This window comes from Chrysochloris asiatica, unplaced genomic scaffold (assembly GCF_000296735.1).
Source record: "Chrysochloris asiatica unplaced genomic scaffold, ChrAsi1.0 scaffold00144, whole genome shotgun sequence".
Classification (NCBI taxonomy): domain Eukaryota; kingdom Metazoa; phylum Chordata; class Mammalia; order Afrosoricida; family Chrysochloridae; genus Chrysochloris; species Chrysochloris asiatica.
This window is the reverse complement of record NW_006408662.1, coordinates 6,795,134-6,802,562: the sequence shown is the minus strand read 5'-3', so window position 1 is coordinate 6,802,562 and position 7,429 is coordinate 6,795,134. Positions and strand designations below refer to the sequence as shown.

The following is a 7,429-nucleotide window of genomic DNA, read 5'->3' as shown; positions in this document are numbered from 1 at the left end:
TCACTGACTCTGGGCCCAATCGGCCTGTTTTGTTTTTAGTCTGTGTCTCTCCCACTCTACAACCCCCCTTCAGGCCTTTTTTACTAGTGATAATCAGGTCACGGCCAGCTGTAGCGGTTGAGTGCTGCCGTTTGATTTTAAGTGGCAACTGTTCCTTTAAATTTTGTGATCTGTGCACATGTGTAATAGAACCCTCGGGGGGAGAGGGGTGGGGTGTCCATTCACTCAGGCACCCCCTCTAGTCACCAGAGTGGAGGTCCGCAGATAGTGAGGGACCTATGAAGAGATACAAAATAAAAAGGATGTCCACACCTTTATGTCCGAGGATCGGTCAGGCATCAGTCCGTGGTGGCTCTGATCCTTCCCCGGCTCCGTCTCACTCAAGATGGCGGCCCCCTATTCCAGTTGGACAGGAAACTGTCTTCCAAATTTCTAGGCATAGATGAGTAATTGCCTCCAGTGCTGCATCAGTCTGTTGAATAATTTCAATTTGTATGCCATCAATTCCAGGAGCCTGTTCTTTGCCAATGCGTTTAGGGCACCTAGGACTTCTTCCATCAGCACCATTGGTTTTTTGGAGTTTTTTAGTACCATTGTTTTTTGATCATAGGCTACCTCTTGAAATGGTTGAACATTGACCATTTCTTCTTGGTACAATGACTCTATGTATTTCTTCCATCTTCTTTGGATACTTTCTGTGATTGAGGGATATATTTGCTCATCATTGCTGCTATGACAAATTATCAAAAATTTAACAGCTTGAAACAACCCAAATTCTGTGGTCAGAGATCTAACTCAGACGTCACTGTGCCAAACTCAAGGTGTTGGAAAGCTGTGCTCCTCTCTTGAGGTTCCAGGGGAAAATCCATTTCCTTCTCTTTCAGATTGTTGTCAGCATTCAACAGTTCCTTGAGTTGTAGAACTAAGGTCCCCACACTTTTCCTGGCTGTCAGCTGCAGGCTGTCACCAGTTTCTAGAGTTCACCCTTGTTCCTTGACTTGTTTCTCCCTTCCTCTGTCTTTAAAGCCAACAACAGCAGTTCTAGGGCCTCCCACAATTCAGATCTCTCCTCATTCTTTTCACTTTGATTGTAGCTGGAAAAAGTTCTCTTTCAAATATTCATGTGATTGAATTGGACCCACCGGGATAGTTCAGGATCATATCCCCATTTTAAGATCCTGAGCTTTAATAATCTCTGCAAGGCCCCTTTTATTTTGTAAGGTGGCATAGACATCATTTCTAGGGATTAGGATATGGGCATCCTTGAGAGATAATATTCTTTCTACCACAGAGAGTTAAGGGAGAGAGAGGATTGCGGTTTGCTTAACTGTGTGGATGGTGACCAGCTGCTGTGAGGACACAGAGGAGAATTTGAGTTAGAGGTATTTGGAGGTTATTGAAGTCAGGATGTGGGACCAGTAGGCCATAGGACACACAGTCTAGAAGCAGGAATGGGGGATATAGAGGAGATGTATAAATTACCTATTATGGATTGAATTGTGCACCCAAAATGTTATGTTCAAGTCCTAACCTCCAGCACTTGTGACTGTGACCTTATTCCAAAATACAGTCTTTAAAGATGTAATCAAATTAAGAAAGGGTCGTTAGGGTATGCTCTTACTCCAATATTGCTGTTGTCCTTATAAGAAAAGAGAGCCAGACAAAGGGAAAGCAAAGGCAAGTGATGATGGAGGCAGAGATTAGAGAAATGCATTTGCAAGCTAAGGAATGACAAGGAGTTCCCACAACACCAGAAAAGAAGAGTAAGGCAAGAAACACATTCTTCCTCAGAGACTTCATAGACTGCATGAAACCTTCAGCCTCTTAGGCACCAGAACAGGAGGAGAATATATGTCCGTTGTAGTAAGCCATCCAGTTTGTGGTGCTTTGTTATAGCAGCCCCAGTAACCTGATACGCCAGCATACAGATGAATGCTAAGCCATGAGAGTGAGATACCACAAAGTAAAAGAGAAGACCTCAGACTGAGCCCAAGGAAGAACCGAATATGAAGGTGGTCAGAGGAAGGGGCTCAGCAAACGAGCTCTCCCTTCCCAGTGTTAGTAGGGAACGGGGTTGTTTTCTCTTACAACTCATCTACTGGCTTACTCTTTCTTTCACTGAGCAAATGAGAACGAAGACATCTTCTCTGGTGACAAAGAGGAGACATCCAGAAGCTGTCAGTTCCAAAATCATTCAACCAAGTATGTGTGCAGGGTCAAAGAGAGGCCATATACTCTGCTTACCTGGGGTTAGGTAGGTTGTTGTTGTTGTTGTTGCTAAGAGCCGTAAAGTCAGTTCTGACTCATAGTGACACTGTATAAGGTTTCCTAGTCATAGCGACACTGTATAAGGTTTCCAAGGAGCGACTGGTGGGTTTGAACCAGTGACCTTGCGGCTCAAACTGACCTTGCAGTCCAGCACATTAATCCACAGTGCCACCTCAGAAGTTCATATACATCCTTTAAAACATGTCCTTCAGCTTGAACTTTCTCTATGAACATCTTGGCATGGTCCTTTCCTTTAAAGTCAAGCTTTCCTTTTATTATTATTGATAATGATCTAATTAGGGTTTTTAAACCCAGTTTTAAAAGTCAGTGGATTATAAGAACATGTTGGAACCACAGGCCTTATCAGGGCACACAGCAGCATACTATAACCCTACTTCTAGGTTACTCAGTACTGTCTTGAATTTATTTAAGGCCCAGACTTGAAGAGACCCCACACTTTTGTGATTTTTACTTCAAGGAGTCCACCAGGTTCTCACTGTAAAGGCAACTTCTCTCCTGCTTCTTGAGGATGAGCATAAAAGGAATCATTTTGAAGTAGTGCTCTATTATCCTTAACAACAGCCCCTTGTTCAGTTAAAGGGATAATGCTTTACCAAAGCCTAGACAATAAACAGTGTTAAAGCCTATCCAACGTGCAGAAAGAGAAGTACCCAAGTCCAGTCCACTCTGCTCTTTCATGTGGGGGAAAAGAATTTCTCAACCCCATTCCTCTTCTACACTTTGACACATAGTAAGGAAACTAGCTAACTACCGTCAACTTAAATAGTTTTCTGTTTTACTTATGGGTTAAAAAAGAAAAAGAAATCTAGAAGTATTTGTGAAGGTAGAACTTCTGGTCACAGGCTCACTTAGCTAAAAGACCTTGTCATAACTTTATAGAACACTTCTCCTCTTCCCACATCTGATCATCACATCAACATCAAAAGGAATTTTCAAGGAATTACAACAGAAAGAACCTCAGTTCCTTTTACTAATATATTACGTCCAGCTTTCAAAAACAACAACAGTAAGTTTAAAGCATTTTAAGAGGTAAAAATACAGTCTGAAAAGATAGGATGAGCATCAGAACCACATTTAGATATGACAGAGATTTTGGAATTATGAGACCAGAAATTTAGAATAACAATGGTGACTCTATAGATAAGCACTGAATTGTAAAACACAAAGTCTGTGGTTCTAGCCTTCCAGCTGCTCCACAGGAGAAAGATGAGGCTTTCTGTTCCCACAAAGATAGAGCCCCAGATACCCTATGCTGAATCCCTATGAGTTGGAACTGACATGACAGCACTTAACACCACCAACAACAAATGATTAATTACTATGCTAAAGGATTACCTGAGAAAAAGGAGACAACATGTAAGATCAGATAGGTGATGCAAACAAAGAGACAGGAATGTTAATAAAGAATCCAAACATAAAGCTACAAATCAAAAACACTCATAGAATGAATAATGCCTTGAAGGGGCTTAGGGACATAGTAGAAGAAAAACTCAGTTAGTTTTAAGATATGCCAGTAGTAAATTTCCAAGCTGAATATCATGGAGAGGGGTGGAAAGAATAGGATAGCAAAGACCTGTGAGTCAAAAGATGAAGTACACACATAACTGGAATATCAGAAGAAGAAAAAGAGAGAGAAAGGAGCAAAAGAAATATTTGAAGTAAAAATGGCTGATAGTCCCAAAATTAGCTATAGACTCCAATGATAGACATCAAGAAGCTCAGAGAATACCAAGAAAGATAAATATCCAAATATCTAAACCTGCTGTTGTTAAGTGCCATCGAGTCAGTTCCCGCTCATAGCTACCCTGTGTAGGGTCTCTGAGGAGCAGCTGCTGGGTGTGAACTGGACTGTGCTGATCCAAAGTGCCCCACCAAGTGTCCTACATCAGGGCATATCATATTCAAACTGCTGAAAACTGTGAAAAAAAAGCCACAGGGAAAATATGTTGTTGTTGTTAGGCACCATCAAGTTGGTACTGACTCATAGAGACCCTATGCACAACAGAATGAAACACTGCCTGGTCCTGGGCCAATCTCACAATTGTTGCCACGCTTGAGCCCATTGATGCTGCCACTTGGCCAATCCATCTCGCTGGGGGTCTTCCTCTTTTTCCGTGACCCTCCACCTTACCAAACATGATATCCTTCTCCAACAACTGGTCCCTCCTGACAATATGTCCAAATTATGAGAGATGAGGTTTGGCCTCCACGGGGCACTCTGGTTGTAGTTCTTCCAACACAGATCTGTTTGTTCTTTTGGCGGCCCATGGCACTTTCAATATTCTCCTCTAACACCATAACTCAAAAGCATCAATTCCTCTACGGCCTTCCTTATTCACTGTCCAGCTTTCGCTTGCATATGAGGTCATTGAAAATACCATGACTTGGGTCAGGCTCACCTTAGTCCTCAAGCTGACATCTTTGCTCTTCAACACATTAAAAAGGTCCTGTGCAGCAAATTTGCCTAATGCAATATGTCATTTCAGTTCTTGACTGCTGCTTCCATGAGTGTTGATAGTCGATCCAAGAAGAATGAAGTCCTTGACAACTTCAATCTTTTCTCCATTGATAAGAATGTTGTTTATTGGTCCAGTGGTGAGGATTTTTGTTTTCTTGACATTGCGATGCAATCCATACCGAAGGCTGGATTTGATCTTCATCAGTAAATATTTTAAGCCTTCTTCACTTTCAGCAAGCAAGGTTGTATCATCTGCATATTGCAAGTTGTTAATGAATCTTCCTCCAATTATGATGCTATGCTTTTCTTCATATAATCCATCTTCTAGGATTATTTGCTCAGCATACAGATTGAATAAGTATGGTGAAAGAATACAACCTTGTCGCACACCTTTCTTAATTTTAAACCATTCAGTGTTCCCATGTTCTGTTCAAACAACTGCTTCTTAGTCCATGTACAGATTCCTCATGAGCACAATTAAGTGTTCCGAAATACTCATACTTGGCAATGTTATCCATAGCTTGTCATGATCCACACAATCAAAAGCCTTTGCGTAGTCAATAAAGCATAAGTAAACATCTTTCTAATATTCTCTGCTTTTAGCCAAGATCCATTGGACATCAGCAATGATATCCCTCACTCCATGGCCTCTTCTGAGTCTGGCTTGAACCTCTGGAAGTTCTCTCAATGTATGTTTGCAGCTATTTCTGTATTACCTTTAGGAAAACTTTACTCAGATGGGATATCAAAGATATTGTCCGATGATTTCTGCATTCCATTGGGTCACTTCTCTTTGGAATGGGCATAAATACAGATATAGCTTCCCTAAAAAGAGACATAGCCCTCTGGGTTAATCTTACAGTATACATTCTCAGACTTGAAATCAATACGAGAATGGTAGCTAGATTATCCCAAAATATTTAGGAATCAAACAGTACATTTTAAATAATACATAAAGTCTCAAGAGAAATGAAAAGTAATTTCAAACAAATGAAAATACAAGTTATCAGAATTTATCCTAATTTGTGAAATGAAGCAAAAGCAGTAGAGAGAAATTTATAGCATTGAATGCATATACTAGGAAAGAAGAAAGATCAAAAATCAATAATGTAAGCATCCACCTTAAAATATTCATAAAGGATCAAATTAAATACAAAGCAAGGAAGGAGAAAAAAACATATAAATTAATTAAAACAGAAATCAATTAAATAGAAAACAGGAAATTAATAGAAAAAAAATCAACAAAACCAAAGACTAGTTAGTTCTTTGAAAAGATTGGGGGAATGATGAATGGTTCAAACTCACCAGCCACAGCTTGGAAACCCTATACAGGGTTGCTGAGTCAGAACTGACTCGAAGGTACTAAACAACAACAACTACAAAATATTTAAATTAACAGTTAAAAAAGAAGAGGAAGGAATGTTTCCTAACTAATACTACAAAGCCAGTATTACCCTGACATCAAAACCAAAGACTGGAAATGTCTAGGAAGGGAAATTACAGACCAATGTGTCTTATGAAACTAGATGTAAAAAACCCTCAACAAAATACTGATTCTGTCATTAATGCCTCCGATGATGAGTGGTGGCAGACAAGACTGGTAACCCGACATGGAGAAAGTGAGCAAATCGATATTGATCCCCAGTAAAAAGAGGGTGGAAAAGAAGGACAAGCTCCATTGAAACGGTGAAGTTCCATACCAGAACAGAGATGACTGAATCAGCCAATCAAAACGAAACGTAAAGAGTTTCCGCCTCTCTCGAAAGTTTCCATTTTACAAGCGCAAAGAAAACATGGCCTAGGAGAGCAGCATACAGGAACAGGGAGTGACATCCAACACCAGTGACAGCGAAAGCAATTCCAAAGGACAAGAGGATGCTATTTTGTCATAGGAGCCAGTGACATGGCAAGAAACTCACTAAGCAAGGCCTGTGATCATCATGGGCCCAATGACGGACCGAGTCAATGATGACCTGATCTCAGAATTTCCACATAAATTTGGATCCTGTGTGCCACAAACTACCTGACCTCAGCATGGTAGTGAGGTAGATGGACAAGACTATAAATGGGGAAGGATATTCAGGACAACAAGTTCATTGAGGCAGGCCAATTCCCAATAATGTTTATGAGACCAGCATCCAGTCATTCTGGCAAGTTGCAGAGAGAGGCAAGCACTGCATCTTAGATGTTTCTGGCAATGCTATCAAGAGGCTGCAGCACGCACAACTTTACCCCATTGCTGTTTTCATCAAGCCCAAGTCCAATGAAGCACTTATGGAAATAAACCGATGGCAGACATATGAACAAGCAAATAAGATCTATGGCAAACTATGATACTAGAACAGGAGTTTGAAGAATACTTTACAGCCATTGTACAGGGTGTCTCACTTGCAGAGATGTATAGCAAAATCAAACAAATCATTGAGGACCAGTCTGGGCACTACATTTGGGTCCCAGTCCCTGAAGAACTCTGAAGAATCTCCTCCAACCATTCTCTTGTGAACAGAAGAAATCAAGTCCCTCTTCCCTCCTCCATCCTCATTCCTGTCCCCATGGGGAGAACAAATGACTACTGTTCTTGTCCCCTTTTTAGATTTGTCAAATATATATATATATATATATTTCCCCCCCCAAAAAAAAATAAATATATATTCCCCCCCTCCCCCCCAAAAAAAAACCAAC

The 7,429-nt window shown here is 40.7% G+C and overlaps 1 pseudogene; it reads left to right on the top strand.

Moving 5' to 3' along the window:
* The first annotated feature begins 6,254 nt into the window (after positions 1-6,254).
* Positions 6,255-7,221, top strand: LOC102824762 (annotated as a pseudogene).
* Positions 7,222-7,429: the final 208 nt, after the last annotated feature.